This window comes from Piliocolobus tephrosceles, chromosome 4, assembly GCF_002776525.5.
Source record: "Piliocolobus tephrosceles isolate RC106 chromosome 4, ASM277652v3, whole genome shotgun sequence".
NCBI lineage: Eukaryota > Metazoa > Chordata > Mammalia > Primates > Cercopithecidae > Piliocolobus > Piliocolobus tephrosceles.
Genome location: NC_045437.1, coordinates 120,912,370 through 120,927,649, shown reverse-complemented (window position 1 = coordinate 120,927,649; position 15,280 = coordinate 120,912,370).

Below are 15,280 nucleotides of genomic sequence, written 5' to 3'. Positions count from 1 at the left end.
AAAATACATCTTGGTCAAATAATGTCCTAAGGATACATTCCCTCAAATATAATTGCTGGGCCAAAGGATATCCACACTTAAAATTTTGACACTTATTTCCAAGCTGCTCTTTGGAAAGCTTGTTCCAAGCCATGTAGGAAGTGATTGTTTTGGGGTAAAGGAAGGTCTGTTTTCCCATTCTAGATATTAATTTTTTCCAAACCAGCAGTGAGAATTGTTATTACTCTTTTAATTCATGTTTCTTTAATATGTAAAAAGACTTAAAATTTTCTAAGTGTTTTTTAATCATTCATATATATATTGAGACGGAGTTTTGTTCTTGTTGCCCAGGCTGGAATACAATGGTGCAGTCTTGGCTCACTACGACCTCTGCCTCCCAGGTTCAAGAGATTCTCCTGCCTCAGCCTCCCAAGTAGCTGAGATAACAGGCATGTGCCACCAAGCCTGGCTATATTTTTTTTGTATTTTTAGTAGAAACGGGGTTTCACCATGTTGGCCAGGCTGGTCTCAAACTCCTGACCTCAGGTGATCCACCCGCCTCAACTTCCCAAAGTGCTGGGATTAGAGGCATGAGCCACCGTACCCAGCAAATCATATTTCTAGTGAATCATTTGATTGTGTCCTTAGAGGCTTAATGGATTTTTGGTTGTAGGGGTTAGGTGACCTAGATGCCCTTTAAATTAAAGAGTCCAAAAGCAAAAGAGAGTCTGACAATATTTCAAACATTTCTTTTTGCATTCTCAATGACTGCTACCAATTTTTTCTCAATTTGAAAGAAATAGCTGGTTAAGAGGAATTTTCAGCTTTTGTGAGATGTGCATCTGTTTAGAAAAATCTATGAAAAGGAAATAGCAAAAAGATGTGGGGAAAAAAAAACAGAAGAAAGCTATTTCAAATGAGAATGAGTTACTGAGTTACCTATTTGATTATTTTTTATTTTGATTATATTTGCCTTATTATTTTGACATGTCCTGAATTGGCAAGGAGAAAAAATGAGACTCTACTGTTTTGCTAAGTATTCCTGGTACACATCTTTGTGGGGGTATAAATCACATAAGTCAACTTTTTCAAAATATTTTCCTAGGACCACTTGCCTTGGCATCACTCGAAGAGCTTAAATATCTGATTCTGGAATTCAATCCTCCAGATACTAAAGATGAGAGTCTCTAAAGATATATACCAGATAGCTGCATCTTGTAAAGGCCCTTTCTAGGAGATTCTTACATGCACCAATTTTGAAAAAAAAATTTTTTTTGGAAAATACCCAGTTAGTAACAGCAGTTCATTCAATTGTTCATCCATTTGTTCAAAGAGTAATTAAAATAATTACTGAGCACCTACAATGTGCCAGCCACTGTTCTGGAGATGGAACAGCGAATTAACCCCATGGTCTAATGGGGCTTACATTATAATGGAGGAAGTCAAACAACAACAAAAAACATGCATTATTATGCAAGGTGGTAAGTGCTATTACAAAGACTAAAGCAAAATAAGGGGAAAGACAGTGATGTGGAGTGAGTACTTCTGTAGGTTTATTAATAATCTATAACTTTCATTTGTCTCTTTTTTGAACAATAAAGTTACCTTAATATCAATCTTAGAGGCATTCCAACTTCTCAGTTCACCTGAGTTTGGGGCTGGCTCCCTTGTCCTCAACATATCCTTGCTTTCTTCCATCCTCACCTGTTCCTGGGGACCTCTGGCCCTATGGGGTATTAGCAAAGAATGGACTCAGTGGCCAAAGGGCTAGCCTTCTCCATCAATAGGACCATGAACAAACTAATGCGTGGTAAATAAATAGCCTAGACAGCAATCAAGCAGTGATAAAATATGAACCAAGGCAATATTTACAGTCTATCTACGCCCAATAAATTATCAACTGAAATCTTCAAGAAACACACAGGCCAAGACATGGTGGAAGCATCCAGCACATCGGACAGCGCCAGCAGCATGGTAAGGTATAGCTGTGGAGGTCCTGCTGGGAGCTGCCAACTAACTTCCTGAGCATTATATTGCTCAATGCTTGGGTTAAATGAGGGTCAAGGAGTGGGAGGTGGAAGAATGAACCCAGAGCTTCAAAAGACTCTGAAACAAATCTGGTTAAACCAAGCACTGGTCAAGGAGCTTTTAGACCCTAAACCTAAAATGCAGCCAGAAACCCATACCACCGTTACTCCTCTTTCAGAAGTAGCTGCAACAGCAACAGCTGTGGAAATCTGGCAAACAGATTATCTGGCAGTTAGAGTTGACTATGCAGTTTTGGGTATACAAGTAGAAGTCTGTTCAAGTAAGACTAGAGTTTATTCTCCTTCCCTTTCCTCCCCTCCTCCTCCCCTCTTCCCCTTCTTCTTCCTTCTTTCTTCTCTTCTGTCTTTCTTCTTCTCCTCCTCCTCCTACTGCTTCTTTCTTTCTTCTTCTTTCTTCCTTCTCCTCCTCCTCCTTGTACTTCCTCTTCTTTCTCCTTCTTCCTATTCTTCTTCTGCTGCTTCTTTCTTCCTCCTCCTCCTTCTCTTCTCCTTCTTCTTTTTTTAAGAGACAGGGTCTTGCTCTGTGGCCCAGGCTTGAGTACATGGAGTGCAGTGCCACAATCATAGCTAAATGCAGCCTTGAACTCCTGGGCCCAAGCAATCCTCCTGCCTCAGCCTCCTAAGTAGCTGGGACTACAGGCATGCACCACCACACCCAGCCAATTAAAAAAATTTCTTTTAAGAAAAGGGGTCTTGTTATGTTGCTCAGGCTGATCTTGAACTCCTGGGTTCAAGTGATCCCCCCACCTCAGCCTCCCAAGTAGCTGGGATTATAGGCTTGAGCCACAGCACCCAGCATAGTTTCTTAACTGGTATCCATGCACTGGCTGGTCCACAAACCCTATGATGTAAGCAAGCTTCTCTCTGTCTCTGTCTCTCTCTCTCTCTCTCTCATCTCTCTCTCTCACACACACACACACACACACATTATCTATAGGTAGATAGAGATCTGTGTGTGTGTGTGTGTAGCAACAAGGCTGTGTACAAGTACATTTTTTTTTCTGTGAAGAATTCTTACCGATTTCATCAGATTCTCAAAGGAGACTGTAACCCAGTAAAGCTTACGAACTATCATCTTAGAGCAAGGATCAGTATCCTTTAGATCTTGAGCTGGAATATCTAATTCAGCCACAGAAGGTTCTTGGTTAGAACGAATGTCATGGAATACTACTTCCACACAAACCCCAGCTACTGACACTCACTCTCAGGGTTATAAAATGTCTCATGCCTTGTGAGTTCTGTCCTTTGGACAGGAAGCTAAAAGTTTCATGTTCGTTATATATGAAGATCTGTGTTAGGAATTTTTAAAAACACATTACTATATTAGGTAGCTGTCAGTGCATGGTAAACCACTCAAAACTTTGTGGTGTTATTTACTTATGAATTGGTAATGTCAGCAACATGGATTAGGTTCAGCTAGATGATTCTTTTGCCTAGGAATTACAAGGCATGGGTTTAGAATCCGATAACATTATTTTTGCCACATTCATTAGTCAAGGTGCATGACAGGGCCAGTGCAGATTCCAGGGTGTTGAGAAACAGACTACTTCCTCATGGGATGAGCTGCAAAGTCACACTGCAAAGGGGCTGCTCATGGAAGAATCACTGTGGCCATCTTGAAAACAATCTTCCACACCTACATGCTGAAGAATTTACAGTTAAAATAATATGCTATCTGTGATTTGCTTGAAAACATCCCAGAAACAAAAACTAGTGGGAAAATAATTGAAAGAAAAATGGCAAAAAGTGATCAGCATTGAAGCTTGATGATGGGCACATGAGGGTTATTTACATTAGTCTTTTTACTTTTGCATGCATTTGTAATTTTTTAAATTAAAACGTTAAAATTAAATTAACAAAACACATGCCCTTTATGAATCCTTATAACAATTATCTTTTTCCCTTTTACATGTGTGGACATTGAATAGGAGGCAGTCATGTGACTGGTCATTGCTAAGATCACTCATAGAATAACAGCTAATATTTACTGAAGACATATAATGCACCAGCACCTTTGCAACACTGTATATCATATCTCATTTAGTCCTCACAATACTATGCATCAGGTGGCATTATTGTCTCCATTCCTAAGATAAGAAACACCAGAAAGCCGCCCAAGTTTACAAAATAAGTAGTGAAAGCCTGATTTGGATCCAAGAAATGTGGCTTCAAAGCCTCCACTCTGAAGAAGCAAAGCTGAGACTAGAATCAAGCTCTATGTGGTTCCAGCAGCAGGACCTCCCACTCCACAGTGCTAGGCCAGGACTTTCAGAGCTGGTGCTTCCCAGGTTATTTTCCTTCGGTATACTATCTGTCTGAATTTCCCTTCCCAAATCTGCACATTGCGCATTAACACCCCACACTCAATAAGGATCTGACTAATGGCACAGCCCATTTCCCATAGGGGGAACACCTCTATTTTCTTTTACTAAATATATATCTGTAAGTGCTTTATAAACTGTAAGGCAATCTGAAAGATTCACTTGTTCTACAACGTAAGTAGCATTTTAAATGAACAACTATTTGAAAAATTATTTTTAAGACTCTCCAAAGAGGCTAAATCTTGTTGTAAAGCTCTCCTTTGGAACTCTCTGTACCAACATCTGCAAGTATAAGCACGTTTTAGTTCAGGGTGAGAATTGTGGGGCGAGAATCATCATTGTAGGAGGAAAAGCAAGAAGACTCATGAAGTGGGAGTTGGGGCTATCAAAGTTTGTTTCCAGGAATGACCTAAGAACCAACTGGAGCAGCTTGGGATTTTTCAATTACTCTTCCTTCAGAGTGAAGATACTCTGTGCTACTCCTAAATGCTCTCCTGTCTATGTGTTAGAGCCTCAGCCACTCCAGCCTGAGGCTGTAGCTTGCTACTCCAGACTCTGAGGAAGTAAGAGAGACAGTGTACCAGAATACTTGGCAGGAAAATTGGAGTGGAGGGATTTCACTCCCATGTCATACGAAACAGCACTAGGCATTGCCTGAGAGGATCTTCTGTCCAACCCTATCAGCAGCAACACCACATCCCAACTGCAACGGAGAGGTCTATAGATGCAGAGTAGAGGTGTATGTGTTTGTGTGTGTATGTGTGAATGGATTTATGACTTTTTTAGAAACATACCAAAACTTAAAAAGAGAACATTCACTCCAAGAGTTACTGATACAAAGAAATGTGACAGAATATTTTATTGAGATTCAGAATAAAAATTGTTCTTCCGGGGTCCTAGGTATCTTTTTGTAAGATGGGCTTGTGTTCCTTCCATGATAAAGGGAAAGTAAGTAACATGGTGTCTTCCACACATACAAGACTTGTCAACAGTCTTCTCTCAATCATCCCAGCTGTGCAGAGAGGACATTAAAGGACTGAAGACATTAACTGATTGATACCATGGAGCTATGCAGTGCTTTCCAATGCTTCATCTTTCTAAGAAATCAAAATTAAGGAGCATGAGAAAGTAGAATCAGCTGATTACAAAATTTAACATTATATAAAAATATGGAAGGAGAGATAGAGGGAAAGAAGAGGAAAAAAGAGTAAGACAGACAGAGAAGCAACCTTCTTACAGACAAGCTCCTTAATCACTCAGGTTTCAAACTCAATCACAATCACAATCACAATCACACATAAAGCAGTAATAGAGGTCAAGTTTCAACTGTGTAGGTGCATTGTACATATCAGGTTTCCCAGCAACAGGAGTCATAAAAACACATGATTTATCAAGAAGCATTTTCTCTCCCCATCCAAGTAAACTCTTCCCCTGGAAACCACACAGCTGTCGCCTTTGGGAGGGAGGCTGGATTGCGGGTGCTAACTTTCCTGTCTTTAAGTTCCCTGAAACTAGGCTAAGGTAAATCAGAATTTGAATTCTCCTTAGCTTTCAGAATTTCAGGGAAACCAAAAGTCTATACCAGAATATCAGGCGAGGTCGGTTAGCCAGATACCACGAAGGGATCATAGTTAAGAGAGTTGAACTGCTGGGTTTTTAATCTTAAAAGTTGGTGCTACTCAGCCTGGAATGCACTCTAGGTCACAGCTCTCAGCACATGCACCCTTGCAATCACGGCCACCAGACATTTTTCTCTCACTGTGGGAAAGTGTCAAATCTTTTCTCTTTGAGTGTGCATATTTGAGTCACAGGAAATGGTCTTTATATCCCACTCATAGGAATGAATGAGGTGTGAGAACATTTTAATTTCATACAAATACTTCATGTCTTTATCAGACTGGATTTGCTTTTGTTTCCTTTGCATAGCTGCTTAAAAATTCCAGTAATTCTACAAGTGATGCAGATTCATTATGGGAAACGTGTACATACAGATAATAAAAGCAAAGAAGCAGAGGAAGCCATCTAAAGACATGCAAAGATGACTACTGTTAGCATTGCCTATTGTCTGGAAGCCTTTCTCAAAATATAAATTATAAATTTTTCATTATTAAGGGCCATCTTCATATTTTCAAGAAAAGTGCCTTTGAAATAATTTAGAATTTCATCACAATTCTGATACTTATAAATATAGAATTATGACAATATAATTTTCATTGTAAATAATGCTTATTGTAATAAACAATAAACAGCACTGAACACTAAGAAATAAACCTAAACCAGTATCTACGTAATTACCAGCAATTAAGGGTAATTAAAATACAATGAGCCTTGGTTAAAGTCAAAAGAGATATCATTTGGGCCCCAGTTCTGACACTAACCCATAGTGTGACCAAGAATAAATTACTTGGCTGGGCACGGTAATCCCAGCACTTTGGGAGGCCGAGGCGGGTGGATCACTTGAGGTCAGAAGTTCAAGACCAGCCTGGCCAACATTGTGAAACCCCTTCTCTACTTAAAATACAAAAATTAGCCAGGCGTGGTGGCAGGCACCTGTAATCCCAACTACTCAGGAGGCTGAAGCAGGAGAATCTCTTGAACCCAAGAGGCAGAGGTTGCAGTGACCTGAGATCACACCACTGTACTCCAGCCTGGGTGACAGAGCAAGACTGTCTCAAAAACAAAAAAAGAATAAATCACTTTACCTCTCTTAAGTTCAGTTTTATCTGCAGAATGAAGGGGCCAGATTTTATTCCTAAGGTCCTTTCTACCGTTAAAGTTGTCTGACATCAGCTGAAGCAGAGTCAAAGTTAAGCACCTCTTTGCTATATTTTACCTGTATAGGCAATCACTTCTAAATATTCAAATTACTAATTCTATTTTTCATTTATAGATGAGCTTATCCAGATGATACTTTAATTCTTCATCACTGAGAACACAAAGAAGTAAACCAACTTAAGAGTTATTATGTTAGTCATAAATTTATTCATACGCTAAGCAGACGAAATTGAAATACAACAAAAATGACTTTTAGAGCTACCACACAGTCAGATTTTTCCTCAAGCAGAGTATCAGATAGTCTATTGCAATATTAAGAACTTCATTTGTATAAAGGAGAAGAATCCTAGAATCAGGTTGGAGGACATTGGAGTGATAATATAATTGAATCTTGCCTAATGGCATGGATGGCAAATTCAAAGGCATACAGGAATCATACACACAGGCTATATAAATGTCTCCTTATATCTGGCCCTTTTGAGAAAACCCAATGATAAAGTGACAGGCCTTGGTGAACTGGAAAAAGCATACCCAGTATAAGATCCAAGGAACTGGTGGACTGTTGACATGAGAAGTATGGGCACAAAATAGCCAAATCTGATTTTTCAAAATACGCTGGAAATCCACATTGTGTGTGTGTGTGTGTGCACGTGTGTGTGTGTGTGTGTGTAAATTCCCAAGTTTCTAACTTTAAATCAAATATTTTCTTTTCTTCTGCACTGTGTGTGGGCCAAACAGTACAATGGTGGGCCACTAATTTGCAAACCTACAAATTATACAGAAAAAACTGACTTCTTCCATTTTCTGGAAGAAGAGAGACAGAGAAACAACCTTCTTACAGACAAGCTCCTTAATCACTTAATCACATAGACATGCAACTGAAGCACCAAACAGTGGAAGACCAAACCAATTATCTGTGGAGGGGAAGAGTAAATCTATATTGTAATAAAACCACCACAACTTTTATGCCTAAGGAGATAAATTCTGAATATATTTTCTCCAAATAGCTAATGATGATTGGATTGTTTTATCCACAGGCAAATAAACATGCAACTCTTTGCATTTCAGAGTTGACATCCAAATAATACAAACTAACCATTTTTAAATGGACTTGGTAAAAAGCCTTATTGTCAATGTATATAATTTCCTTGAATTTAGGTTGAGCAATAGAATTATCCCCAAGCCTCTGACCAAGCCCCCACCCTCGTCCAGCCACAGTGAGAGAGAAGGAAAAATGCTAACAAAGATATTCCACTGCTGTGCTAATGCATCCAACACTAGCACACTTTTCCCTCCTTCTTGTTCCTATAAAAACATCTGTGCAAAGTGGGCCCAGCTGGCTTGCAAATATGTTCCGAGATGCAGGCCAGTTTCCAGCCCCTTCCTATCACCCTTTGTCTTGTCTCCTTTCTGCCAGTGTGTATTTCTCTCTTGAGTACCTAATGCTTAGTGAAAACAATCAATGTTAACAGGTTAAAAGTTAATGTGCTTCACCTGTTTCACCTCCGTCCATTAGTAAACTTGGACCAGCAAAGAAGGATTTGACATATTACCTGTTTGCCTATCTCCTCCATGGAGGAAATTATAAGGGGTTCTCAAGAGTTATTCATCAAAATGTCAGGCTCCAATTTGGTAAAATCATTATAACACCTGCTTTCAGGGAATCATTGTGAAATCTCATTCCTTTTCCCTTTGCAGAGAACCTGCTGTTGGCTAAGAAATACACCCACCCACAATTTTTATTTACAGTTCAAGGTCTATTTGGGATGGAGGGAAGGAAGGAAATTTCAGGAATCAGCTAGTAGTGAACAGTCCTTAGAGACTGAGGCAGAAAAGTATCCAGACTGCTTGGGAAGTCTCCTGAGATTAGGGGGTGCTTACAACACTGCAAAGGACTTCCAAAGTTTCCATTAGTTCAGACTCACTGAGTTATGAGAGCAGTTCCACCTGGAAACTATCTCAATTTCAGCCAAGGCAGCAAGCATCTGATATTCAGAGAGATTAAGAAGAAATAATAAAGTGTAAAAAAATGTGAAAGGGGTTGGGAAGTATGGAAGCAAGTCTGAGGCACTTGAAATCATCAAAAAAGTTCAAAGTGGCAAAATAGTGATCCCTTAGAGAGTACAGAGCTGGGGTTCCTGGAACCAAAACCTATACTCAAGATTCAGGTCTTCACCTTTTTCCACATCCTAGTTCTTGCACAGTAAACCTCCTCGGTCTTCTTGGCTCACTGGGGGATTTTAGGAGTTTTTAATTCCCAAACTGCTGGTGGCTCTTTATTTACCACCTTCGCAGCACGAAAGTAAGTGCTAAAAGGCCGCAAACCCTGAAGTTTCAAGGGATGGTGCTCTGCTCCACTCGAATTCAGCTGCTGACTTTCCCAAGAATAAGCCATGCTCTCCCACCATTAGTGTTGCCAGATGTAGCAAATAAAATTGCAGGGTACAAGTTAAATTTGAATTTCAAATAACAGTAAATAATTTTTATTATAATACCAACTATCACATAGGCATACTTATACTAAAAATATTCATGTAGCGGAAATCAAATTTAACTGGGTATCCTGTATTTTATCAGGTAACCCTGCTACGAACAGATTCAGAAAGATGGTTGGACTTTACAACCTAGTGATTTGAAGAAGAAAATTCATTCAATAAAGCTAGTGAAGAGGAATTTTTAAAATGTATGAAGCTCTTAACTGCCAGAAAAATGCCAAAAGATCCACCTTATGTGCCTCTTTCTGTGATCTGCTGGTCCAGAGATTCTACACCCTGGCTGCATGCTAGAGTCACATGGGAAAGCTGAATGTTTCTGATGCGTACACCCTGCCCTAGACCTAATGAATCAGAATGGAATTTTTTAAAGATGCTCCTTGATTCTAAAGAGCAGTCAGGTTAAGATGCACTGAGCTAAAGAGGCAATGAAGAAAAGCTGAAGTGTGGTAGAGAATGTATGATTGCTTCAACTCAAGATTCCTCAACTTTGCTGCACATTGGATTCACCCAAGGAGTTTTGAAAATCACTGACACCTGGCACCCACCCCAGACATTCCGGTTTCATTAGTGCTAGGCACAGCCTGGGCATCAGGAGTTGTAAAAGTTCCTCAGGCGTTTCTAATACAGAACAAAGAGTGGAAAACACTGTGTGACCCTAATATACCTCTGTTTCTTAAGATGAGAGCAGCTCTGATTACTTTCGTGGGAGTAGGAATGAAATCTGACCTTCCAACCATATTGAGAAACAAATTAGGTGTTACTTTTTAAACCTATTTTTCCCATGTTGACTTCAAGATTTAAACCTTATTAATGGGATGTTGTTTTCAGGAGCTTAATTCTGGCTCTGTTTATAGGATGTGTATTAATCCCTTTGCCAGGAGTTTTATAGATGGGAGAATGACAGTCACCTAAGACCCTTCTATAACTGCCTGCTTTCAATCATATATAATGATAATGATTATACACCCATGAAACTCAGAAGTCATACTTCATTTGTATATCAAGATTGCACAAACTGATAGATTGACATGAGAAGAGTGTGATGTCAACCTCCAGACTAAGTCAAAGAAGGAGAAGAAGAATCTGTGCCTTGCTAACACAAATGTGGTCATAAGGGATGCTGACCTTTCTTACAAATTGCTAAATGCACACTGATCCCTGGAACTGTGAGTCCTCCAACATTTAAAAGGTTACTCATCCTCAAGAGATTATTCATTCCTGACTTGACAGAGAATGCAAGAACATTACTTGAGTGCCAAAGCCAATAGATACAAATTTCCAAAGAAGCATGCTTTGTGGGAGGATATGGGCTTTACCCCAGCTGCTTGGGTAATCTGAGAGCCAAAGAAAGATGTGATTGTCAGAGAAGACACCTGATGAGTTCCAGAACTTCAGTTTAGGGAAGTATTTCACACAACTAAACAATTTATCAAACGTGGCCAAATACTGCTAGTAGTGTGTAGTATGTCATGGGTGAGTTGATGGGATTCATTTGTGATGAAGCCAGAGCCCCAGCATCTTGCCAGGCAGTGGAGAAGTAAACAGGCCAGAAAAGCAATGATTAAGACAAAGAAAGGAACACATCTACTGTCAGGGCCACTTCAAGTTTTATTTATCACCATGGTAGGAAGAAAAGGAGGTTTTGCTGTCTGTCTAGGGTATTTCAAGGCCACAAAACCTTCTCATTCTTCATATTTTGAGAAAACTTTGGAAACATAAAACAATTTTTTAAAAACAAACATCTAACATTTCTTGTGACTACTTTTGAACTTTCTTACTTGCTCAGTTGATCATTTCATAAGTAAATGACTTTAAAGATTCCTGAAATTATACAATGTTTTCAATATTTTCTAGTTTGAAATATTAATAGGACAACATGGGCCAGATTTGTTTTGAAGGATATGCATAAAATCTGTCTATGACATGAGAAAATATTAGGAAATATATGTTTCAAAGCTTTAAGTTCATGAAGGGTAGCTCTTGCTTTAAGATAACTTAATACATGAAATTGAGTATTTACACAAAAGTGAACATTTACTTCAGCCAAGAATTCTTTACCTCTTCAATTATTTTACATACCACATTCCCAAGTACATTTAAAAATGCTTGAATTACAGAAAATACATCAATAAATAAATTCTTGGTGAAAAAAATTGGTTCAAGTGAGGAACACCTACATTGTCATAAGTGAAAGAAGCAATACCCCAAACTAGTTATTTGGTATACTGGTATACTCAGGAACATTTCATTGATTTCATGTAAACTGATTAATAAATGTTCAGCACTTTTCACTCAGAATTAAGAGTAACAATTCCTCTACAAGTTACTTTGATCTCTAACAGATATAAAAGAGTTCATAAATTTCCCACTTAAATCAATGAATTTCATTTGATACTAGTGATTTGAGTATGCCTTTTTTCATTCATTCATCAAACTTAACTTTAGCCCTTGGCATGTTTCAGGCACTATGGTACTTGCTGGGAGATACAGCTTAGCGAGGGAGGCAGACATAAATTACACAAATTACTACAAGCTATTATAAGGGGCCAGAAGGAGAAGCACAGGGGACATGCCCTAGACTAGGGACTCAGTAAAAGAATCCTGGAGGGAGTGACATTTAAGCTAAGACAGAGCTCTTAATAATAACAGCTCCCATTTACCGACATTATGCTAAAGGAGCTTTAGAAGTGTTAGCGATTATCTATTGAATTAGACACTTTGATTTTGCCACTTTGTGCATGGGGAAACTGAGACTTAAAAAGAGCAAGTGGCTTGTCAAAGGTAGACACATCTAGGAAGTAACAGAGCCTGCAGTTAAACCCAGATGTTGACTCCAGAACATGTATTGTATGCTTAATCATTAGTTATAGGACCTTTCCAGCGAACAGGATGAGAAGAGTGAACTAAATAAAGGGAGGAAAAAAGTGTTCCAGATGAGAAATAACTGTGATCTCAAATGACTAAGAGTGTAGATTATAACAAATATGGGCATTTGGCAAATCCAACTGAAACTAGCAAAGAAACATTTCCCAACAGAATCTAATTTCTGTTACAGAAAGAGGGTTCCTTCAAACAAAATATTTGCAAAGACTGTCACCTAGTGGCAACAGGCAGGAGGTGGGTTTTGGGCTAGTAGTTCTGAATAGGGGTATCTAGTTGCTTACCTGGGGATGCTGATGATCAATTTCCATGTCTACCGTGTGCACTAGGCAATCCCAAGTGGATTTTCCTAGAAATAAAATACATTAACCTAAACATTATGAGATTAGCAACCATTTCCTTCAACTGAATTGAGATACAAACAGAAAAGTACGGTGTCACAGTTTCAAGCCCTCAGAGACAGAAAAAGACCCCAAGTTTTATCCTATCCCTCTGATTTGGGCCAAATAAATTTGGGTCAACAGAATAGTGAGTAATCTAAATCATGGCTACGAATATGTTTTATTGGAGAGTGAAGCTTGGGGTTGCTTTACTGGATAAAGAGCCTCCAAGTAGTTGAGGGACTGTCAAAAAATATACGGGATATGTAATGTGTACTAGAGAGGAGGAATACATAACAGCTACAGTCTTTTAAATGGTTGCGAAAGTTAGGACTCTCGTTTTTAATATACATGTATATCTCAAACCAACCAGAGTGAGTACACTTCTTAGCAAGTAAAAACCGTAACTAATACAAACATGCAGTCTTAATTCTAACTGGCTTAGGTGCTAAAATTACCTGAAGAAGTTAGTTTAGAGGTGGTGTGGTGGTAGTCTGAAGTGGAACGAAGAAAGGGATTCCATGTAAGCTGTTTGAATCTTTATTTTCCTCCATTAAGCCCCTTTATTTAGGATAAGACTTTCTTTTCGGCCGGGCGCGGTGGCTCAAGCCTGTAATCCCAGCACTTTGGGAGGCCGAGACGGGCGGATCACGAGGTCAGGAGATGGAGACCATCCTGGCTAACACGGTGAAACCCCGTCTCTACTAAAAATACAAAAACTAGCCGGGCGAGGTGGCGGGTGCCTGTAGTCCCAGCTACTCGGGAGGCTGAGGCAGGAGAATGGCGTAAACCCAGGAGGCGGAGCTTGCAGTGAGCTGAGATCCGGCCACTGCACTCCAGTCCGGGTGACAGAGCGAGACTCTGTCTCAAAAAAAAAAAAAAGACTTTCTTTTCATTCAACTAAGGCATTTTTCTCAAAGAAGCCAGATCCAGTCTCTGGAAATTAGCAACTTTCCATTTTAGCCTAAATGTAGAATGGGAACTTGACAGGTTAAACGTCACAGGTTAGTCTATTCAAGATGAGACACAAGTATTACTATGTGTATTGGTTAAAACCCCTCACGTTGTTGGCTGGCCACAGTGGCTCACGCCTGTAATTCCAGCACTTTGGGAGGCCAAGGCAGGCGGATCATTTGAGGTCAGGAGTTCAAGACCAGCCTAGCCAAAATGGTGAAACCCCATTTCTACTAAAAATACAAAAATCAGCCAGGCGTGGTGGTGGACGCTTGTAATCCCAGCTACTTGGGAGGCTGAGGCAGGAGAATCACTTCAACCCAGGAGGCAGAGGTTGTAGTGAGCCGAAATCGCACTACTGCATTCTAGCTTGGGTGACAGAGTAAGACACCATCTCAAAAACAAACAAACAAACAAAAAAAAAAAACCTTTTATGTTGCAAACAACAGAAAACAGAAAACTCAAAGTGAAGCTGTGAGGTTGGAGCAAAAACTGAACGGTCCAGGGATAGCTCTAGCTTCATGACAGCTTGACACAGGGCTCAAATGGCATGACCAAAACTCTCTGCTTCCTCTCTTTCAAGCAGATTTGTCTTTCATGAACCCTGAGTTGGCAGCTGGAAGCTCTGGGTTATAAAGTTTAAGTACAGAGGGTGTATTAATCTGCTCAGGCAACTGTAACAAAACACCACAGACTGGGTGGCTTAAATAACAGACATTTTCTCACAGTTCTGGAGGCTGGGAGTCCAAGACTAAGGTTGGTTTCTGGTGAGGTCTCTCTCCCTGGGTTGCAGACAGCCTCCTTCTCGCTGTGTGCACTTGGGAGTAGTAGGGGAAAGAGAGGGAGAGATAAAGAGGAAGGGGATCTATCTCTGATGTCTCTTCCTCTTCTTATAAGGACTGTAGCCCGATCAATTAAGGACTCACCCTCGTGACCTCATTTAACCTAAAGGACCCTCTCTCCAAATACAGTTCACATTGGTAATTAGGGTTTCAACATATGAATATGGGGGGAGGGTGGTGATGGGGGTAAGGACACAATTCAGACTGTAACAGAGGCAGTTAACAAAATCCATTTTTCTAGCCGTCCCAGTGGAAAATCTCTTTGGCTTAGATTCCATCACATGCACATCTTCAAACCAATTACTGTAACCAGGGTGATGGGCTATCCTAGAGACGAAAGGTAGCATCAATTTTAAAGAATTCATATGGCTGAAAATTGAGAAAATAGGAATTACACAAAAGAATCATCAGAATTCTCTTGGTGGGAATAGGAGGAAGGAATTCATGCTAGGATGTTAGCTGATAAATGTCTACCATATTGGGATGGTGCACCCTTTCTCTGAGAGAAGATTTCCCCTATTTAAAGAAAAAATAGTACAGCAATAAGGCTCACTCAGAGTTCAAGCTGGTGCTAGACATTGTTGCTGCAGGAGAGATCACAGACTG